Source organism: Condylura cristata, unplaced genomic scaffold (assembly GCF_000260355.1).
Source record: "Condylura cristata isolate star-nosed mole 26May11 unplaced genomic scaffold, ConCri1.0 scaffold00005, whole genome shotgun sequence".
Lineage (NCBI taxonomy): Eukaryota > Metazoa > Chordata > Mammalia > Eulipotyphla > Talpidae > Condylura > Condylura cristata.
This window is the reverse complement of record NW_004567106.1, coordinates 25,381,953-25,404,844: the sequence shown is the minus strand read 5'-3', so window position 1 is coordinate 25,404,844 and position 22,892 is coordinate 25,381,953. Positions and strand designations below refer to the sequence as shown.

Sequence of the window (22,892 nt, the reverse complement as noted above, 5' to 3'; positions counted from 1 at the left end):
CCGCGGCGCCGGGGCTGGACTGCGCCACCCGCGCCGGGCGACTCTCCGCGGGTCCCCCACGCCCCGTCCCCGCGACTCGCCCGCGAGAGCGTCTGTTAGACCTGAGCCGCGCCTGATCGTCTAGGCCGAAATTTGACAATATCGTTGAGCTGTTATGATGGGTCAGATATCCGCGGGACATCAAAGACGCTCCTGCCTGCCCTTTCCAGTAGGCTACCTTCAAAAACCTACTCACCCGCACAAAGGATAAACACGTCAGAGAAAAGCCTCTGGGAAACTCCCCTCCCCCTTCACACTCTTCCCTCGCCCCCCCCCACTTTTTTTTTTTTTTTTTTTTTTATCTTAAGCTTGTTACAGAATGGAGTGGTCTATCTATCCCTATTATTTAAAGCTAGTTTTCTTCTTATTGTAATGTCTCCAATTATATCCATGTTGTGGCAAATGGCAAGAATTCATCTTTTTTCTTTTCTTCTTTTTTTTTTTTTTTTTGGTCAGATTCTACAGTGTTTGCCTGTGCCCTTCGTGAATTTTCTCCCAATGGTCCAGCCGGGCAGTGTGATTCACACTCGCGGAAATGGACGCTAGCTTTTTTTCATAGCACCGCCGCTCTCATGGAAATCCCAGAGCTGGCTTTGCTGGACACTCCCAGGACACCAGTTTTTCAGAGCTCCTCCCAAACATCTGGCCTTCCCAGACTTCATAAAGGGGGATTATATCATCCTTTCTACCTCGACTCTGCAGAGTACGGTGATCAATGTCCGGTCTGCACATGACACATTTTGACAGAAGAGCAGACTTAAAGGAACTAAGCAAATGCACTGCAGCACAGACTTCGTAGAAAAACATAGCAATGCAATCAGAGAACTTCAGATTCCCTGAACAGATATCTGCCTAGTCCCAAAAGATCTCTGTGAACCCTCAGGTCTCTGACGGGGGTCTTGGGAAATGCTATTCTGTTCTTCGTAAAATTGCAGAATCTGTGAAGATGTACTTAAATTTTACAAAATGTTTACTGCAATCTTTTCAAACGTGAATGTAGAAAGAGCAAGTAAAATCTGATCTATGGGAAATCATTTCCTGATATCCTCACTGGCTTTTCTTGGACACAGTTGCACAGCCCTGCACAAACAAGGCATTTGATGAATATGTGCAGAAAGATTGAATGCATCTTAGCCCTTGGATGCATAACTGATGTTTCAGTATTGGCCGCCCTCCCTCCCCCCACTCCCCATGTGGTTGGCATGGAAAGGAGAGAATACTATGGATGAGATGAATTAAGGAAGCCTGATACCTGAAACAGATTTTTCTCCGTAGCCTCAACCAAGCATCAAAGATTAATTTACTTTTCCATTAGGATCATTAATTTTGCAAACCAACATGCAAGGGAGACTTTGTAGAGTATTAATTTAGAATCTTCTTTTCTGGAACAGTAAACCTGACAAAGGGAAATTGGAAGCATTTAACAAACCTGAGTCTGCTAAAGAGCACAAAGTAACTTTGGGCACATGTTACATCCAGTCCCAGGAGTTGGGTCAGTTGGCTAAAGTGAAGTGGGCAATGCGCACAATGGTGAGCAAGGAGGAGGCAGAGCGGAAAGATAAGGTTTTTCTTTTCAGGATATCAGTCAACCTCAGGTCTTTCCCTTGTTTCCCAGGTTCTTCTGCTTCCAAGGAGACCCAGGGACTCACACCTGCTGTATCCTGTTAGCTCTTAACTCTCTTTTTCCATCTGACTCAACCCCCCTTTCCTATCCAGCTAGCATATGTACCCAGTTCCTCCGGAGAAGAGTGAAGGGATCATTTCTTGGTGTGTTCTGATTCCAAAAGGGCCTTTCGGAAACAATGTCACAACCTCCTGTTCCATCCTCATTCCCAGCATATAGGGTGAAGTTAATTGAGGTTGTTTTGGACTGGGAAAGACAGGGGAGTCATGGCACTTCGATTGCCATTCTGCCAGCACCCTTCAAATCACATGTAGATCTCCCTTACTTAGTTACTCCCTGAGCATTTTTGTTAGCCCTGCAAGTACCAGGGACCTAACTCTTGGGAGTAGGAATACAAGAGAATTATCTTTCGTTGATAACTCCAGGTGTGTTCTCTTAATTGCAGCAGTAAGCATAGACTCAAACCCATTTCTCTCTTTTTTTTTTTTATGGAGAAAAAGGATTTTGCTCCATAACTGTTTTCTTTTCAGGATGTTCTTACAGTGGGAGTTTCTACTTATCAGATACAGGTTAGATTGTGTAACACTACTTTTATAATTAATAGTGCCACTTTATGACATTCTCTCTATCCTTTAAACTTTACAGGTGGGGCATACCAGTATAAATGGAAGATGGCTGACTAGAACATCAGCCCTCTTGTCCTCATGTGCCTACCTTTTCAGAGGGGGTCATCACTTCTGAGACAGCGCCCATCTGTCTCCCACATCTGTTACAAATTCTTCATTGTAGGAAAGGAACATTGTGATCAAATGTAATGGGAAATCCTTCTTTTCAGTGCTCTTAGTGGTCTGACTTTTCATTTCCGTCAAGGATACTCTAAAGGGATCATCATTTTACCACAGTCCACTATCTCCTAACCATAATTCCAATGTAAAGCCTGAATCTGGATACCTATTTCTGCAGCATCCCTCGCTGATTTATTTCCTTCTCTAAAGGTAAACAAATGTTTATAGATTTAATAGTGTTTTCTGATCTGATTTGCTATTCCAGAAATAAAAAATTTCACTAATAGTAAAAGCTCCAAATTTTAGAACTGCCAAGTTCTACCTGCTCATTTTCCAACCAATCCATCATAATAAGAGCAGTGATGCTTCTGGAATAGAGCTTTATGAAAAATTGCAACTGACATGCATCACAAAGTCCAACCAAGCTTTCCTCTGGAATACTTTATTTAGCTTCACGCTTTCTATCCCTGTTCTGAAGTTAGGTCAGACTCCAATTTTAAGCCTCCTTGGTAACCTTTCTAATTCTAGTCTCTCTCTCTCTCTTTCTCTCTCTCTCTTGGTTGCTTGCAATTTGCCCTAAACCTAGAGCAGTGCTTCTATGTGGCTGTTTACTGGGCTCACCAGAGAACTTAAAAAATACACACACACAACTTGATCACACCTCTAACTTAATTGTTAGGGGGGGGGTACAGATGGGGCACCAGGATTTTTCAAAGCTCTCCAGGTAATCCTAATATGCTGCCAGCAGTAAGACCCACTGAAATGAGTCATTTTCAAACAACATTTATACTGTCTTCTCAGAACATTGGGGTGACTCCAAAGTAGCTCAAGTAATCAAATTAAGTACCTAATCCTGTGCTTTCAGACTCTTCGCCAATTGATTAGAATGGTCCCCTTTCACAACAGCTTAAATTTATCTTCTTCTGAAAGCTTCTCCAGATTAGTCTCACCTGGCTGCTCAAAGATCCCTGTTTCCAATGCTCGTAGTATTACCAACTGGCACCAGTTTACAAGCCTTCGGTCCACAGTAAATTGTGTGTGTTACTGTTTTAATCTTGCTTTCATAAGATATCTCTGGAGGCTTTTTTTTTTATCATCTAGATCTCTCTAAAGTCCCACTAGGTCAACAGAAAATCTCAAAATAAACAAAAATGTTCTTAGCAGGACTTTGTGCTAGCAGTATGCAAGAACATTCCCTGATACAATGGCAGCTCATTTTTTATTAACATAATTAAGACCAGCATTTGCAAGAATTGACATGTGTTCACTTCAGTATATTTTGCCGACTCTCCTCACCACTATTCATTTATTTTAGGTATTGGAATTTGGCTTCACCACTCACCTCTCCTGAAACTGCTTTTCACACCGTAATGACATTTTCATTTGAGTTTATACATTTGTTCACTTAGTTATTTTTTGATAAACATTGGGATTAAAATAGTGATATCAAGTTGCCCCAGCCTAGTAGTAAAGAATTAGAAGAGGGCCCTCCCTGGTGATGCAGCAGTTAGAGCACAGCATTAAGAAGCTAAAGCCACTTCAGCATGAGTTCCATCCCTAACCCTGGAGGTGATCCACAGACCTCTCCTGACCTGCCTGCTGCTCCCCTCAGCAGAGTACTTCGTCAATCTGCCTGTTCTGCTCCCAACTCTGTCTCTGGTGAATCCTCTTACTGGCCCGCTACCTCTGGCCTGTACCCCAGATCTGTATGCATAAATAAAAAAAATCTTTTAAAAAAAATTAGAAGCAATAAATATATTGTGCTATGTCAGGAATCTCAACCAGACACGGTGGAGTCATAGGAGAGAGTCTTTCCTTATGTGTTCATAAAATTCAACTTCTCTGTAGTGTTTGAGGAGCTTAATCTCTCTCTGCCTTCAACTTCCTACAACTTCCCTGCTACTACATAATCATTCAATTTCCGTGATTATGTTTCCTTACCCCTTAACATGCTATATCACCTCCCATTTCCTACATAAAGGTGTTCCACTAAGGAGATCTTTGAGGGAAAAGGTATAGAAAAAGAAGAGAGCACTATTTTTCTCATGAATCTCACTGACCCTTAGGGCTTTCTCTTCAGTGCTTCCACATCTGCATAGATAGTTCTACTTTCCCCTGAGACACATTTTCAACTTCCTGTTGAATATCTCCATCTGTGTAAACCATTTACTGTTCTAATTAACATGTCTAAAATAAAATTTGTGGCTGCTGCACCTTACTCTATTTCTTTCTCCTTTCCCTGTGTCTCCTCTTTCTTCATCTCCTTTCACCCTTTCCCTAATACAGCCTGCACTCAGGTCACTGAAATCCACTTTCTCAGTGTCCCAAAGTGGATTTCTCTTGTCCAGGCCTTTGTGTACCTGAGTACCAGATGTCAGTCACTCCAACCTTGCCTCCTAGCACCCTGCGGGATTCCATTCACAAGTCATTTACAATGATCTTCAAAACTCCTTTATGTAACATATCAGTCTTATCTTGCACCTTAATATTTCAAATTCTCCATTTTTTGCAAGACTATAACCCCCCCCCCGCCACTTTCACTAGTCAAAGTCCAAGCTTTAATGCCCATCTCACATCTTCCTTTCTCTACTAAACCTTTCCTGTCCCACTTTAAACAGATGCTATTGCTTTCCTTTGGATGCCTGTGATGTGTTCTCTCTTATAACCCTTTATTCTTTTTCTTCTATGTAGTAGCATTACTTGTGCTTTTGAAATGTATCTTGATATGTTTCATCACCATCTCCAGCCCCACCCCTTTCCTGTTTGCAGGAATCCGCTGTGTACACTGGATTCAGAACACCTGCAGAACTCAGCACACTACTCACAGGGACTCATTTACAAAAAAAGATAAAAGTTGTTAGTTGGTAGACTTCTGAAATTGAAGAAAATTAAGTGGGAAAAAAAAGTGTTACTAATTAAAATTGAACCCTTGTTCCTGAATATGAAATCATAGTTGAGACGCTCTTTCAAGGCCAGATTTCAGGAAGTGACCTTACTAAAGTACTTGAGTCTATTTCACCAGCAGCTAGTCTCTGTGTCTTGGAACTCTCATTTCAAAATTGGCCTCTAGATTCATCTCCAGAAGCAAGGAAAACAAAGGGACTAAATCAAACTAAAAAGCTTCTATAAAGCAACAGACAGGAACCAAAATGAAGAAACAAACTACTGAATGGGAGAAAATGTTTGCACACCACACATCTGACAAGGGATTGATTCCAAAGTTCTACAAAGAGCTTACACAACTCAACAAAAACAAAGTATGTAATCCAATCAAAAAATGGCCAGAAGAACTAAAAAGATGTTTCTCCAAAGAAAAAATGCAAATGCCCAACAAGCATATGAAAAAAAGTCCATAATGGCTTATTTTCAGAGAACTGCAAATCAGAACCATTTCGCACCCTGTGAAAATGTCCCATATTTAAAAAGTCAGAAACAAATGCTAGAGAGGATGTAGAGGAAAAGGAACCCTTTTACACTGCTGGTGGGAATGCAAACTGGTCCAGCACTGTGGGAAGCTTGTGCAGATTCCTCAAAACATTAAAAATGGAGCTACCATATGATCCAGTGATTCCTTCCTAAGAATCTACCCAAATGACACAAAAACAATAATCCAAAAGGAAACCTGCACTTCTATGTTTACTGCAGGACTATTTACAATAGCTAAGATATGGAAACAACCTAAGTGCCCAAACACAGATGAATGGACCAAGAAGATGTGGTGTATATGCAAAATGGAATACTACACAGAGAACAATAACAACAACAACAAAAAATGAACTCATGCCATTTGGGGCAACATGGATGGAGCTGCAAGGGATTATGCTAATAAGTCAGAAGGAAAAAAAAATGTTGGATGGTTCCATTTGTAGGTGGAATATAGGTAAACTGAACAAAGGGCCAGGGAGAAGACAAAACTTGCAAGCTGACCATAGATCTGAGGCATAAAGCAGGAGTAGGGGAGGCAGAGGGGTCAAAACAGGGAGGGAAGAGCACAAGGGACTATGGAGATGGGTCACATATACTATGATGGTGGGAGAACTATGGGGACTACTGAGGGAAGAAATTAAATACTGTCCACAAATTAACAGTGATGTAAGACAATAAATAAATGTTAAAAATAAAATTAGCCTCTAAATTCCATCTCTACCATTTACATATAAGCTAAAAAGAGAATAGCCCACTTACTATGGTATCAAAAGAAGATTAAAAGAAGACACGAGGGCCCTCCCTGGTGGCACAGTGGGTTAAAGCACAGCACTAAGAAGCTAAAGCCACTGCATCATGAGTTCGATCCCCGCCTGCTCTGGAAGTGATCCATATGGCGCTGCAGACCTCTCCTGACCCACCCACTGCACCTCAGCAGTTGGCCTGTTCTGCTCCCCACTCTGACTCTGATGAATCCTCTCACTGCCCCTGCACCTCTGGCCTGTACCCCAGCTCTGTATGCATAAATAAATAAATAAAATCTTAAAAAAAAAAGAGAGAGACATGAAAATGTGGGAAAATTTTTAAGTGGTGTGAGAATGATGTCCTGGGCTCATTGAAGAGGCAGAGAGGCATGAAGACTTGAAGTTCAATGCAGGTCTTTATGAGGAATTTTATGGCATTCATTGATTTTAAAAGGATCTGAATAGGGATTAAGCAAAAAAGCAAAGGGTAAAACTCAATCTAATGTTCCTTCCAGAAGACTTGAGATCAGTCATGAGGATAAAACCAAGTCATGAGGGTACAGTGGAAACAAAGATACATGTATGAGTGGTGGTGTGTTTGTGTGTGTCTCATATCTTTGGGCAGTCAGAATGACCAAAGATATAAGTGTGAGTAGTGGGGTGTGTGTGTGTAGAAGGCAGTCAGAATGGGCAATCTTGGCTGTTAATAAAAAAAATGTTAAAGGCCTGTTCTAAAGTGATGTAATCTTTATAGTAGGAAACATGGATACTTCATTTTTCTTAAAATATTCTCCATTTATGAATATGAAAGAAGTTCTTTTAAAAATCTTGCTTTGGTTATAATTGTGCATAATAACAATCTATTCAGTTCTCACCTATGAGGTAAACAATGTTGTCTTTTATATCACATTTGAGTCTACATTATCATCACTACCTTATAATCAAAGAAACAAGTCTCTAACTAAGAAGTGTTCAAGTCAGCTCAGTGCAAAGCTCCTGCTCATTCCCACACTTCATACACAGAATGCTTTGTAAGTCTCAGATCAATTCAACCAGAATGAATTATAGTATATGTCACCACAATTAAGGGTTCTCTGTAACATATTATTTAACTCAAATTCATTACCATGATCTTCAGATTTGCCATTTGTGTGTATTTAAACAATGTAGAATTTGTAAAAAAAGCTATCTATTGAATTTTTCCTGCTGTTACATATAACTTTATAACATATAACTTTAGTACAGAAAAGTGCATATTTTTGTAAAATAATAAGATAGCAAAGAAATAACATTTTAAAAGAAAGTTTCTTTCACTCATTGAGTAGTACATGGCCCTTGTTTAATTGACAACACATTGTAGCACAAGTACTTACCAGCTAAGAAAGGGATAGGGAGCATCAAATCAGCTTCAGTATGTGCAAATACACTTCCCTACAAGAAAAGAATAATAGTAGGGTTAAATGAAATCCTTTTCCAAACCTACTTAAATAAGTTATCTATAGCAGCACATTGCAAAAAAGTTATCACTCTCGCTTGCCCTACCCCCTTTGGGGATGAATTTCATCTTCCTTAGAGAATGTAGCAAACGCAGACATATACATCACAGATCTACTTTCAAGGAAAAGAGTTGTTGACCAAGATTCCAGCTGTTAGTCCTGGTGGATGACCTCAATTGCAGAAAGCTCTCCATGCTCAGACACCCTAACCTATTCCCCAGGATGTCCACATCTAAATGACTGAAGGTGAGGGGGTTATTAAGGTGCACATATTTCAGTACAATGTGGCAAGCCTGAGAAGCAATTTTAGCCCCAGAGTTCCTGTGAGGTTAACTGCAAGCTGTAATTCTGGCTGCATTCTACATTAATATCTAACTCTGCCCAATCTTTGCCACCTTCTACCTGCCTTCCACAGTGTTTATCCAAGTGTACCTACTCAACTGAACTGTTGTCTCAAAGACACCATTTTGATTCATCATATAGCACACATTTCTTTGCTTTCTGGAGAAACAAATCAAGTCAGACATGCTAATTCGATTGTTTCAAGGGAATTGCATGGCTGACTGAGAATCTATGTAATTATTTCTATGTGTATATAACATTTTCTGTATTTATACATTATTTGGAAGCCTTCCCTCCACAGGATAATAACTTTGCTAGTTACAATGAAAGATACCACTACATGAAAGAAACTTTATTGATTTGTAAGAACATACACCTATTTTTATCACAAGGTATTCTATTCCCTATCTGCTGAAAATTGTGTCTCCTCTTTTCCTGTGAGGAGACATTTCTCTCACTACTCATTGTATTATAGTCTGAGGGGGTGGCAACCATGGTCATCCTTATACTTCACATCATAGGTAGGAGTGGTCTTGTGACCCAGACCCAGTGATTAATCCAAGAAGCCTGTTACCTAAATCAAGAAAATTTTAGATCTCTATATAGTACAGTGGATAGAAAGGTAAATTTTTCCCCCTTAAGTCACTTGGAAAAACTCAGGAAAAGAAGAATTAGTTATGTCTGAGGTCAGTTCTAGACTTTTCTAGTTACTTAAGTTCAAGAGACCCTTTTTAGCTTGAGCTAATTTGAGTTAGATTTCTATCACAAAGGAATTCTTATTCATAGACAATCTGGGGGAGAAGTTATGCATTATTAAGTGTTAAGTTACAATATTATCGCTGTATGATTATATGGTACTATATGCCATTATGAAGATACTGGCATATTGTGGGCACATTTATTTGATTAACTATATTTTTAAATTAAGAAGTGATGATTATAATTCATCTCATTCTAAGTAAGTCAGTATATAATTCCTTCAAGTAGAATACTTACTAAAAATACATTTACATATATCATTACAACTTGTACCAATTGAGCAAGCAGAGACCCAATTATGTGTATTTATCAGAATAAAGTCACATGGCATTTATATAGTGCAGGTAAGTTTAGAATTAGAAAGTGCTAGGTACTTTTTCTGGATTTATCACTTATAAGCTAGGTTACTTTGGATATGTTATTTAATATATGAGAAATTTCCTCATGTACAAAATGGGTATAGTAGGATTCCTTGCAGGATGTTATAAGAAGTATAAATTACTATAAATTACCTGACACAGTTGTTGCTCAGAGAAGACAGTAATTATTGACTATTTTTATTTTCACAATAGTTGTAGAAGAGAAAATGATGATTTGCTAATTATCTTTAGTGCATAATTATGAGCTAAGAATACACTTAGTTTGATTTATCTTTCTTCCCAAAGAAGAAAAGTTTCTATTACATCTGTTATTGTTAAGCAATATATGGAAGTTCTAGCCAGGATGATAATAAAGAAATGTGGTAATAACACTGGAGTTATTACTTGCAGATGATCAAATTTTCTCTCTAGATGACCACAGAAAATAAGCTTTAAAAGCTACTAGAATTAAAGAGAAACATTTGAAATACAGTTGGTCAAAACTTATAAAATGCAGTTAATTTTTTCTTATAGAATAATAAGACAAAATGGAAAATATCCCACTTACTATTGAGAATTATGAAAATGTGAAAAAGAAAACATTCCATCTACAACAAAAAATATGCCATACAAGAAACAGAAATATAAGGCCAATGTTACTTAAATATAGTATTGGAGGAAGAATAGATTTATGGAACAAAATATTTAAAAATCATGTACATATGGAAATTTGGGAATGCAAAAGTTACTATTTCTAAATAATGAAGAACATTTGGATCATTCAAAAAATGATGTGAAGATAATTAGCAAAAAATTTTAAAAATACTTTCCAAATAATAAATTCTAGAAGGCCTAAACATTTACATGTAAAAGATTAATCAATTTAAGGAACTAAAAGAAATTACACCATTACACCAAAAGACTAAAAGCTGCTGCAACATATTTGGAGAAAAAGATGCTATAAATGAAGTTAAAAATCATTTGCTAAATGAATGAAAGTGCTAATAGAATACAATCAAACTGATCAAGTCATCTTTTGAATTTCAAACTTGAAGCACTAGGAACTTTTTTGTAAAGAAGATTATTTCAGTGAACAAGACTCAAAGTGTAAGGACTTTACTTTTTTTAATTAAAGACTTCTTTCTTCATGGTACCTAGCAGAACATGTTACATAGATGAATATTTAATGACCATGCGGTAGCAATAGTAATGTTCATACAATACGTGAAAAATTTTGTCACCATGTGGATGTCTTTGTTATAGCAAACATGACTGGTTGATGAGTGTCATTTGCATATCATTATAGGGCTTGATTTTTTTAAAAATTCACTTCTCACATCTTAATGATATCTTGGTATTCTAGAAGGAAATTAATGAAATAATGAAAATTTATATTACAACCTTTATGGGATTCTATAGATTAAAAAAGTGGTAAGATTTTAAAAGATATTATTACATAAATAATTTGGCAACAATTTTGCCTTGGAAATATTGTCCCATAATTTTTTTTTATTCCCACTTAAGTGTCAACTACTTGTTGGCAAAAGACTTGCTTTTTATTCCTTTCCTGGTGGAGTCATTTCTAACAGCTCACTAAGTTAGTCAATTCAACTAATGCTTATTTTTAGCACCTAATATATTTGTCAAGTGACATGCTGGGAACTTGAGTACAAGGTGACCAAGAAATCTTGGCTGTTATCCTCGTGGATCTCACAGTCTAGTCAGGGAGACAATTAAACAGAACTTTGTATTAGATTCAGTAGAGAAAATGCTGCAATAGCAAAAGTCCAGCTGCTATGGGAACACGTAATACCAAACTTACCTACTGTAGTCACAGCACAGGAATTGCCAATTCTTAATAAACTATTTAAATTGTTTCTTGAATAACAACTATGTTCCAACTAGTATGGTGACACTTTCCATTTCCTGTTCAAATGCATGTATATTTGAGAAATAATGATCATCTCTATGGGTAAGAAAACTGTAAGATTGTCTATAGGATTTACTAAAGATTGTATAGTGTAGTGGTAAAAAATGGCCTTACAATTAGGCAAGCTGGTAAATCTTGGCTTTGCCATTGATGAATTAAATAGGCAACTTCCTTAATATCTTTGGACACAGATTTTTCCATTTGTGAAAAGAAAGATAATAGTGAGGATTAATTGTGTATACTTGTATAGTATATGTGTATAGTATAGTATACTATACTATATATAGTATAGTATATATAGTAATATGTGATACATATTACTTATTTACCTAGATATCAGCAGACATTGTATCAATTATATAACATAAAAACAGTTCTTATAGCCTAGAAGTTTTTCAGGGGTATGAAAATACTTGAGAACTTAAAAACTTCATTATTGTTTTAAACTATGAAAAAAGCATGAAAAGGCTTAAAATGATGAGTATTTTATTAAATACCTACAACATATTGTTACTTAGTATTTCATTGTATTAAAAATATTCTGGATTAGGATTTCCACATTGTTTATATTGTTTATAGCTAAACAATTTTTATTCATGGTTTACATGAGATAATTCTGTATATAATTTATAAAATGATAAATGTATTTTTGCATTATTCAGGCAGATAACTAGGAGTGGAGTTCGTGGATGATATGCTCGATCTATTTTTAATGTTTTGAGAAACCTCCTTACTGTTTTCCACACAGGCTGGACCATTCTACAATCCCACTATCAGTGGTTGAGGGCTCCTTTTCCTCCATGCTCTAGTTAATACTTCCAGTTGTTGGTATTTCTGATATGGGCTGTTCTCGTGGGTATCAGGTAGTATCTCATTGTGTGTATGTTTTATTTTATTCATTTTTACATAGAATTGGGGTATAGGCCAGGGGTGCAAGGGATGAGAGGATTTACCAGAGACAGAGTGGGGAGCAAAGCAAGCAGGTTTACTGAAATATACTGCTGAGGGGAGCAGCAGGTGAGATAGGAGAGGTCCCTTGTGCCATATGTGGGTCAGGCAGGTGATTGAATTTCAGCTCTGGCACTGATAGTGCTGAGACTTAACCCTTACATCACCTCATTGTGGTTTTGATTTGCACTTCCCTGGTAAAAGTGATGAGGATTTTTTTCACTGGCCTGTCATTCTCTTTGGAGAAGTGCCTTTGTTATAACTAAATTACTTTAAAAGCAAAATTTTAAAATCCCATAGCAAAACCATTATATTAATTTTGGTGTATGAGTTCATTTTAATATATTTAATATAAAATGTGCTAAGATCTAGAAGAGCTATATTTGAAATATAGCTATTTGTTTAGGTATGGGCTATGTAAGGCAAACTAATGTGAATCTCAATCCTTATGCTCAGAGTCTAATACAGAATAGATACACAGTAATTATCACATATATGATATAGATCATATCATAATGAATGAATCCATAACCAAGGAACAAAGGCGAATAAAAGCTGTATTTGTGGAAGATCTTCTTGGCAGAACAATGTGTGAAGTCTCTCACACTTGCTATCTATTAACCTCAGAACATGCCTGTCACATGTATCTATCTCTCATTTTCAGGATGAGGAAGCTCAGAAATGCCAAGTTATTGTTCCAATGTCAAGCTGTTAGTAAGCAGTGGATATAGGTCAAGCAGGGGTCTCTCTGATACTCAATCATTGGGGTGTTTATTTCTGTACCATAATGTTTCAGGGGACAAATCATTAGGACTTAAATTTAGTCAACATCCTCCATGATCACAAGAACAGATAGATTTGGGGGACAGTGAACTGGTATAGTCTCCCAGATTTGGGTGTCAGGATGTAGGGAATAAGTCCCAAAAGGTCCCAGATGAGGAGATAACACAGAAGAATATGGAGGAGCTTATCTGTAGTAGACTAAGGGCTTTTAGACAGCACAACGGACATGAGTGGGAGCCAGAGCAGTCAGACAACAACAGTCTTTGGAGAAGAAATCACAGAACTCTGTGTGTTGATGACCAAGCATTTAGACAAGTGTGATGATGGGGATGAGAGGCATGATGGTATTAACTGACATCCTTAGTTTTCTTTTTTTTTTTTAAAGGTTTATTTATTTATGCATACAGAACTGGGGTATAAGCCAAACGTGTGGGGTGCTGAGAGGATTCACCAGAGACAGAGCAGGGAGCAGAACAGGCAGATGTACTAAAATACACTGCTGAGGGGAGCAGTGGTGTATCAGGAGAGGTCACCTCCCTGGCCAGGGACTGAACTCGTGCTACAGTGGCTACAATAGCTTCATAGTGCTGTGCTCTAACCCCTTATACCACCAGAGAGGGCCCCTCCTTAGTTTTGTGTTTTTTTTTTTTTTAAAGATTTATTTATTTATTCATACAGAACTGGGGTACAGGCCAGAGGCTCAGGGGCGGTGAGAGGCTTCACCAAAGACAGAGTGGGGAGCAGAACAGGCAGATCAACGAAGTGCACTGCTGAGGGGAGCAGCGGGCGGGCCAGGAGAGGTCTGCCACGCCATGTGGTCACCTCCGGGGCGGGCGGCAGGCGGGAATCGAACTCATGCAGAAGTGGCTTCAGATTCTCAGTGCTGTGCTTTAACCCGCTGTGCCACCAGGGAGGGCCCCCTCCTTAGTTTTTAAGCAAACATATCTGAAGTGGAAATTTGGTCTGCTATGTAAAAAGAAACACACAAACACTCTCTAGCACAGAGAGCTTGACATCCCATTCATCACAGAGGTTATCTACAAAGTGGTTACTGAAGCAGAAAAGACTGAACCCTCTCCCAGCACTCAGTCAGCACCAGACCTGGGCCACGGACTTCAAGAGTATCTCAGGTGCTCAGGAAATCATTGAGACCTGGCAACCCAATATCTGGACAATATCTTCCTCATTTGGCTACTTCTTGTGTGGTCACTGCTGAGTGAGGACAGCTAGATTGGGGGAAATTTACTTCTCAGTTTACCTTACTGTGTCCAATTAGCAAAAGTAATTAGATTCGAAAAGGATGAAATGAATCAATTCAAATTGGTTGTTATATTAAGGGATGACAGTATTCACACCTATTGTTAGAGAGTAGAGCAGGCTCTAGCCTCACCTTGGAACTTGCTAGAAATTCAAATTCTTGGTTCCTATCCAAGACCACTGGATTAGAGTCTAATTGCTTTCTGGGGGAAAAAAAAGTGGTAATAAGTATGCCTGTCAGCACTACCTACTGTCTCTCTCCATCTGCCCCGACCTTTCCTAAATTCCTTCTTGTGAAAAACTGAAGAATCAGATTGCTTCTCTCAAATCTGAGAAATAGTCAGAAGTGTCCAACACAATATATAATGTCATCTTTTGAAGTGAGAAAGAGTCAAGGTGTTGACATGAGGGAGGCCTTTCTAAGCTACAAGTCAGTGTCGTTATAAACTAAAATTACTGATAAATATCACCACATAAAATTTTAAAAATCCTCAAGGTTAGAACTCGGTAAATAAATTAAAATTCACGTTCTAAGCTGTGAAAAATAGTTGAGCCACATGCAGCAGATAAAGCCACTATACATATTTTTAAAATCTTACAAATGAGAGAGAGAATTGGTACAGCAATCGAAAAGTAGCCAAAGAATAGGCATGAAAAGGCAATTCACAAAAGGTGATCTACAGAGACCAACAAATGTTTGTCCTCATGAAAAATCATAACAGCATATTAGAACAAGAAACCAATTTTCAGCTACAAATTGGTATTAAATGTTAATAATAAATATCTAATGTTGTTGAGAGAAAATAGAGCCATTATCATAAAATGCTTTGGAGAGTATATACTGGTATTAATCTTTCTTGGGGAACAACTTGGTAATGCAGCAAAAGTCTTAAAATATGCATGATCTTTAACCCAGAAAGAAGACCATGTTGATTTGAAAACAAATTCATCCAAAAGAAATGATCATAAATATGCCCCAAAATTTGTCTTTAAAAATATTCATCTAGGCCCTCCCTGGTGGCGGAGCAGGTTAAAGCACAGCAATAAGAAGCTAAAAAGCCACTACCGCATGAGTTCGATTCCCACCTGCCCGGGAGGTGACCGCATGGCGTGGCAGACCTCTCCTGACCCACCCACTGCTCCCCTCAGCAGTGTACTTCGTAGATCTGCCTGTTCTGCTCCCCACTCTGCCTCTGGTGAAGCCTCTCACCGCCCCTGAGCCTCTGCCCTGTACCCCAGTTCTGTATGCAAGAATAAATAAATCTTTTTAAAAAAATTCATCTTATTGTTGTTACATGATTAGAAAACTCAAAATAAATTTAAACTCTTACATTGAGGCTTATTAGATACTTTATAGCATTTCCCCGAAAATGGGTAGCTTCTAGCTACTATAATAGAGATGAAAATTTAATGGAATAAAATCATGTTGATCACACACTATTAAATAAAAGTCACCTTGAAAACATTCCAATCTGATAAAAAAAAAATTTCCTTGAGTATTTGCAGATCTCATATTGATACCCTCTGCAGGAATGAAGAAACAGAAATATCTTTGAGGACAAGGATTTTGACTAATTCACAAGATAGCCCCCAAATTTAACATAGTTTCCAGGCACAGAGAAGATCCTCAATAAATATTTGACTTATCAAAATACTGAGTTACTTTCTGTATTAAATTGTATTGTTTTTGTCAGAGAAAGAGAATGCATTCTAAATTTGAAAAACTGTTAACAGGTCAAATCAACTATGTTCTAGGTAGCCCCTAAGAGCTACTTATAAATGTGAGACTCACATCACCCACTTCAATCAAGGTGAACTGAGCAGTGTGGGGTAGGTGGACAAGATGTGATTATTATTCAGGAACTGTAGGTCTACTCAGCTCTTTCATGTTGCCTGGGACTCTATGAATGTAAGACTTTTTCACCAAATACCCGTAAGGAAAGACCTTTTACCTCAACAGTGAGTTTTCTCCTTAGCAATCACTTGGATTGTTCATTGTGCTTCATAATATACCTAGTTTGTTTCACATGAAATTATGTGAAATGATTTACTATCAAGAAAGATGAATTCTCTAGAAATTTCTCCATGTTATGCTGTGGCTGATGAGCCTTCCAACAGCACTTAGGTAGTTTTAGGAGCAGGCAGGGGTGGAAACACAGCCTTAGCAAGAGACTGAGCAGAGTCTAGTGAGCCAGAGTGTTCTGAGCATGTGTTCAGAAGAAGGGTACACTAATTGACATCAATATGCCATCTGTTTGGCAGGTATATCCCGGCAGTGAAAAATCTCATTGGGTAGGGATTAAGTGAGATATGAAAGTATTGAATACAATGCCTGACATGTAGTAAGCTTTCAGTAAATGCTAGCTGTTATTAATTATTATTACCAGAGAGAATTTTACATCCAGATGTCACTACCACTTACATTATCAAACTAATTACCATTACTCTGATTCAGTGTGTGCCAAGCCACATTCTCAGCAATTACCCAGGCGGATTTTTCCTGTTGGATGAAAATGATCAAAATAGGTTTGTGCAGCTGTATTTCTCTTTGAAAATTAGTAACTGAGTCAGACCTACAATGCTAGACATCTCTTCATGGACAGCGCAAATTTCTTTACCTGTGAAATGGTGAAAGAGACCCTGAAAATGGTGATTTTATCAAGCTTTCTAAGGAATATACACACCGTAAGTCTTTCCTAATCAACAACTGTAACGTATTTCCCTAACTACCACTGACATGGATATAATTTTCTAGTAAATCTATATTCCCTAAAACAGAAGATTTAAAAATATTTTGGTCATGGTCCATAGTAAAAAATACATTTAATAATGTGATTCAGCCATACATTCAAAGTTTCATGAACCAACCTACTCTTTAGTAAGTTATGTACAACTAAAATTGTAGGCTTTAACCACTGTCATGGGATCTATAGATGAAAGTCAGTTGTGTCTCCTGCTTCATCTTTATTTTTCTCACTCTCTACCCCACTGAACAATGTGACTGGCACTGGCCCATGCCTCCTCCACCTGCACCCACAGTCAGTCTTGAATTTCTCAGTATCAGTATGAGCCCACCTATGCTTATACCTACAGCAACGATTACCCTTGCCTGGATTTTGCAGGACAATTTTAGTATTTTATTCTATCACTCCTGGCTTTGAGTTAGAATATAGAATATAGACTCTTTTAGGTTAGAATATAGGGCTAAATCTTCTTTGCGTTAGCCCCTTAAAATCTGACCTCAGTTTTACCTAGAAGATTTATATAGTGGCTGATGATGTTTTCCTCTATATAAAATATTCTATTTCACTTATCTCAAACACTATTCTCCAACTTGCCCACGCTTGCTTCATTTTACCCCATCTCATTTTCCAAACAGAACTTTCTTTTCCATTCCAAGAGGGAGTAAACCCTTTTGCATGGTTCTTAGGGGTGTGTGTGTCTGTGAACTAATTTATGACTAACTGATGAGTGCTGCTTGGCAGTAAGTTCATCCTCCTGACCTGGCTCCTTTTTATCCTGGTTTCTTTCTTGTAGACTCAGAAGAAAACTTCTTGAGCTGGAGAACTATGGGCTCAAATCCTCATTCTTCTATTTGTTATATTTCTCATTTAGTGAATGAGGAAACATAATTTCCTCATTTATAACCTCATAGTAATTTGATGAAGAATAGATAAAAGAACTAAAATCTTATTGCAATGCCTAGTGAAACATCTAGTACATAGTAGGCAATACATTTTAATCTATTCCACTTGGTATTTTTGTAGTTTAGCAGTGAATGAAAATTTGATATAACATGATAAAAAGGTAGTTAGTGTATCTTAAGCCATACAATAAATACTTAACTAGCTAAATACTTCATGTGCCTTTTCAGATCTTTATTTTGAAACATCCTCGGAGTTCCTTATCATTTTACAGATGAGGAAAGCTGAGGCCCAAGGAAACATGACTGAAGTTACAAATTAGTAAGGTGCACCGCTGGATTTGAGTCCAACCCCCCAAATTAAGGATGACACTGTTTATGCTACGAGTCACTGGGAGTCAAAATTCTCTACAGATTAGAATCAGGGTGCTTATTGTATATACCTGCATAATGATCTTTCTTGCCTCTCCCCAATATGAGGTGTTTAGGCTTCTTCCTATTTTTTCCCACCCTCCAATAGATTAGGACCATTATGAAAATCGCCAGCCTAAAGTAGCCGGAAGAAGCTAAAGTTCATAACAGAAAATACTTAGAACCATTTCACTCTCTCTTCCACTTGCCATTTTGCACAGTCCTGCCGTGGTCAGTATGAAGTGTGCTGAATACCTGACTCAGCCTAAGGCCAAGCAGCGGGGTGGTGTCTTTAGTGTCTAGGCATTTAGTTTACTGCTTAGCTTTCAGAGACACCTGTCTTGATGTTTCAGCTTCTCAAACACATTTTTGTCAATTCCAAAGGCCATTAGGTTAGGACATGCCTAACTGCAGTACATCTGTTTGTTTTGGATAATGAGTGCTTTTCCAGCTGTTCATTTTTCTATCTTCCTTCTTTGTTGCCGTACAGCTTGAGATTTTGAGATTTTAGCATTCATGATTTTTCCCCCAAGCTGTTAGGCCAAATCTAGAATTATCTTTCTGGCATTTCAGAGGACTTGGCTTTGTCCATTTTGAGAATTATAACAAATCCTGAAAAAACTACCTGCCTGAAAGGTTACACTTTAAAAATATGTTCATATATACACAGGTATTATTCATATGTGTAAGAATTTACTTAAGCCTAGCCAGTTTTAATTACTTCCATTTAGCAATGCATGTATATACTTTCTTCTTTTAGTGAATTTATTTTTGAATATGTAAAGTATGTAGATGATTCCAAAATCAAAACTGTACTACAAGGTAGGTTCAGAAAAGTCACGCTTCCCATCCTATCTTTCTCCCTCTTTCTGCTTTCTCCCTCTCTTCTGATGCCTTTAAATAATTTTTGAAGTACATAGTACATCATGAGTACACAGCTTGATGAATTCTCATAAGCTGATTTAGCCATGAACCCAGTTCTGAGATTCGGAAATAGACTATTTCTAGTAGCCCAGAAACTGTCCTTGTACCGGTTCTATGGCTCCTCAGAGACAAATGCTCTCCTAACTTAGACACTGTAGATTAGTTTTGGCAGATGTAGAACTTAGGTATAAGTGGAATAATACAGTATGCATTCTTTTGTGTTATACTTATTTTACTCAATACTGTATTTATGAGATCCATCTATGTTGTATGGAATTAGATGTATCCACTCTTTGTCATAATGTTAACATATTCTTTTGTGTTACATACACAGTCTACCATAATCTACTTATCCATCTTGCTGAAGTTTTTAGTTTGTGGCTTTAATCAATAGTAATTCTTAAAACATTCCTGTATGTGTCTTTTAATACACATGTGTATTTCTGGTAGGTATATTCTCAGCAGTAGAAAGCTGGGTTATGTGGTATGTGTGTTTCAGACTTTAGTAGATATTGCCAAAGAGTTTCTAAAAGTGGATATTCCAATTTACACTTCTTCCAGCACTGTCTAAGAGTTCCATTTGTTCCTCATCTTTGCCAACACTCATAATTTCTGCCTTGTTAATAGTCTCTGTTGTAGCAGGTATCTCTCTGGGCTTTTACTTTGATGTTCCTGATGATTTATCATTAATACTAATTTTGGTTTATTTTTCCACTATTTATTTTTTGCCAAAAAAGAGAAAACACACACACACATACACAAACATAACCCCAATCACACAAAGATTTGCACTTACTATATAGTCTGCTTTCTCTTTCTCACATTTTTTCACTTAAATTATATATGCTGTAGATGTCCATATAATATAGTATCTCAAGATCTTCCTTATTGTTCTTTTCTTATATTTACATAGTATCTTAGCTTATTCAAATGATTGTTTTCAAACATTTCTTATTGTGACTATGATGTAATGAATAGGCTTCTGCATATGTCTCCATATATTTTTGCTACTGAACATTTGGGATAGATTCTTAGAACTGAAGTGTTGCTGTGTCAAAGGTAAATGCATGTAAAATTTTGTTAGACATTGCTAAATTTCCCTTTGTGAGGGCTATGCCATTTTACATTCCTACATGTGGCCTGTGAACCCTCTACCTATATTTTATTCAGTAGATATTTTCTTTTAGCATACTCAATAGCCAGGGAATTTAAATACTGGTAAATTTTTTAAGTGAAGAATCTTTGAAAGTAAGTATTTTAATTATCTATAAAGCTACCACCTCACAAGCACGTTAATACTCCTCAAATGTGTATATATTTAAGATGAGTTACTATATTGCATATTCTTAAATATGTATATAAAATGTAGTTCATGATTGCATAAGAATTTTCTAGCTGTGGATTTAAGAAAAATAAAGTGAAGCAGTTGACCTATAACTGGGAAATCCAAGGCAGTCTGACTAGCTTCAGAGCAGGGGTTGAGGGACCCAAACAATATTGACAATTGACAAGAATTCTCTCTTCTGTAGTGTCTTTATTCTTACAGCAGCTTGTAATCTCTTAAGGCAACAGGTCTTCTCATCAAGCATTCACTACCCCCACCCCCCACCCTAGGACTCTGGCCCTGAATAAATTCTGAACACTCCTTCTGTCAGAGAAGTAGCAGAGGGTCCCTTGACTGGTAGCACTTCCAGAAACAAACAGAAAAAAGGAAGTTGAAGCTCCCAAAGAAAAGGTTGAGTGTGTGGGGTGGGTTCCCTAGCAACTCAAGGGGTTAAGTCCTAGCACTATTAAGCTATAGCCCACCACTGCAGCAAGAGTTTGACCCTTGACCAGGGAGCTGGCCCACATGGAGCAGCAGACCTCTCCTGTCTCTCCTGCTGCTTCCCTCAGCAGTGCTTTTCAGTAGATCCACCTGTTCTGTACCCCACTCTGTCTCTGGTGAGTCCTTTTACTCCTCTCCCCCTTGCCCTCACCTCTGGCCTACACCCCAGTTCTTGTATACATAAATCTAAAAAAAAAAAAGAAAAGAAAGTGTTGTGGGGTAGCTCCACAAGACAGACACTATTTCTAGCTGTAGATTCAGGTGTTTGGCTACTCTGCAATTAATTTACTCTCTCAGCAGGCTTCACCTTCATTTTTGGGCTGTTTCTAGGTCTTCTTGGTATATATTATGTTGTAATAAATATTATGCTGATATTCTAAACTTTTAATTCTTTAAGGACATCTCTCTGTGAGATTATTGGTGAAAGCACATGGATTTTTGACATACTTGGTCAACACTTTCCAAGGTATTTTCAGTAGTTGACACTCAATGGCAGTTGATGAGACTGCTGTCCTACTGCACACCAGGGAGTAGGGAGGTGCCATAACTTCGTGCTTCGTCCTTAATTTGACAAAACAACAAACACCTGTTCTGTTTACAACAGGTATTCAATATAAAGCTTTTCTCTTGATTAATGTTTCATTTTTTCTTATATTTTTAAAAAATGCCCACTTGTTCATTTGCCAATCTAAAAGGCAAGCCATAAAATGAAAGGAAGGAGAATGTACATGCTAAGTACAAAATGTTAAGGACTTAAATTCTTCCTTTTATACTTAGGATTTGTGAGATGACCTGCGCAGTGTTTGCTACAACTGTGTCATCCTGCAGTGACTTGGGGTGGGCAGCTGGTCGTCATTTCTTCAGCGTTCTCTTTGAAGCTTCTTCAAATAAACATGTGTGATAATACTTGTTATGAAAACTACAGAGACAAATCCCCTCATTCTTCTTCCAACCAGATGTTACCTATATCTCCATTTTTACAGAAATTCTGGAGTTGTCACTAGCTTCATCACAGTGTACCTCAGAGTACAGACTTCATACCAGTATCATCAGAATTATTTTCAAACTTATTAGAAATGCTAATTCGCAGGCTTTCATCTTACATCTGTTATGTTAGTAACTCGGTATGTAGGCTGACTATGTGTGGGGTGTATATGTATGTGTGTATGTGTTTAATTTTGGTAAAGTATATTTACCATTACATTTACCATCTTAACCATTTTTTACCATCTTAACCACTTTAAAGCATATAATGTAGCAATGTTAAGAATATCTACATTGGCATGCAAATAATATCCAGAACTATTTTCATCTTGCAAAACTAAAATTCTGTGCCCACTGAACAACTCATTTCCTTTCCCTGCAGTCTCTGGCAAGCCTATTCTACTCTCTGTCTCTATGAGCTCAACTCTGCTAGATATCTCATATAAGTGGAATTATGTAGTATTTATCTTTTTGTAGCTGTGTCATTTTAATTAATATACTTTCATCAAGGTTCACCCATATTGTAGTTATGTCAGAATTTCCTCTCTTTTTAAAGACTGAATGATATTCTATTTTATGTTTATATCACATTGTGTTTGCCCATTCATCCCTTG

General features: G+C 37.6%; 1 protein-coding gene across 2 annotated transcripts in view; it reads right to left on the bottom strand.

Annotated features, from left to right (window-relative positions):
• The window catches only part of MPP6 (membrane protein, palmitoylated 6 (MAGUK p55 subfamily member 6)), a 92,365-nt gene extending 84,355 nt beyond the window's left edge, over nucleotides 1–8,010 (bottom strand). For both annotated transcript variants that reach the window (XM_012720894.1, XM_004676780.2), the window contains exon 1: nucleotides 7,991–8,010. The gene's annotated coding sequence lies outside the window, so the exon portion shown is untranslated. The remainder of the gene's footprint in view (nucleotides 1–7,990) is intronic.
• Nucleotides 8,011–22,892: the final 14,882 nt, after the last annotated feature.